The following is a 1,186-nucleotide window of genomic DNA, read 5'->3' on the forward strand; positions in this document are numbered from 1 at the left end:
AAAAAATGTTTTAATTGTTCAGGTATAAAGAAAATAAACAGGCCATCTTGTTTTTTAATTAAACATTTACATGGAAATCTCAGTGTAAATGAGAAACCCATCAATATTACTTCTTGGCGATATGCCAAGATTGTTCTAATTAAGAGAATAAAACAATGAGATTGTTCTAATAAAGAAAATGAACAGATTTATAATGTCAACAGCAAAATAAACATGGTGACTGATATTATTAATTTCATGCCGGCTCACTTAATGACTGTATTCATGTTTTAGTCGATATCTTGTCTGAAATTATATTATTGCACACTCAGCAGCACACTCGACACACCACCATTGGTATATGCTGAATAGAAAAGCTATAGCCCTCAATATCTGATATCTTGTGTTTAGTGAGCAAATTCAAGGGTGAAACTCTGCCTGAGTTGGGAAAGGGCAATTTAATTTGGAATTTTGTAATCTCAATAAAGGAATCCCTTCATTACATACGACTGATCTCATTTTTATTTTTTGTTGCCATCTGCAAAATGAGATCATCTTCCACTTTCTGCTGTTGGACCAACATGTAAAGATACAGCTGGGTGAGGGTTTTGAACTGATATTGCATCTGCAATGAGTCCATGAGCATCAACACCTCTGAGGCTAGTCCCTTGTCCTGATGGAAATCCTGTAACTTCTCCTCCAGGATATTGATTATGTGGATTACCTCACCCAGGGAGGCTGTTGTTGAACTCATATCCTGTATGGCATTCTTGAAATGCTTCAGGATTTGTGACACCTGCATCATGTGAAACCAATTCTGATGTCCCAATGGGTGATCCACAGCAATCTCTGAATCTGTAGTGTATTGAAATGTTTTACCAAGGACATAGCAAACACCAGAGACTGTATGTTCTTATTAATTGAAAGCTTTATTTTATGAACTTATTTGTATAAGAAAGTCAGATGCTATTCAGCGAGTATGACTTGCCTTCACATAGAATATGCCATGCTTAAATACATTTTCTTTCAAGATGTTTCGATAAATACTTTTTGATTTAAGATGGTGGTACAAACTGGTCTTTGTAAACAAACGCGCACACACGAGTTTTACCATAAAAATATATTCAATTTGCTCATACGATCAACAGTGCACTGCATTATAAAGAAATGTTGGCAAAGGGTTCTATGTAATGACTATAAGGTGCGT

The sequence above is a fragment of the Rhinatrema bivittatum genome, chromosome 2 (genome assembly GCF_901001135.1).
Source record: "Rhinatrema bivittatum chromosome 2, aRhiBiv1.1, whole genome shotgun sequence".
NCBI classification, from domain to species: Eukaryota; Metazoa; Chordata; class Amphibia; order Gymnophiona; family Rhinatrematidae; genus Rhinatrema; species Rhinatrema bivittatum.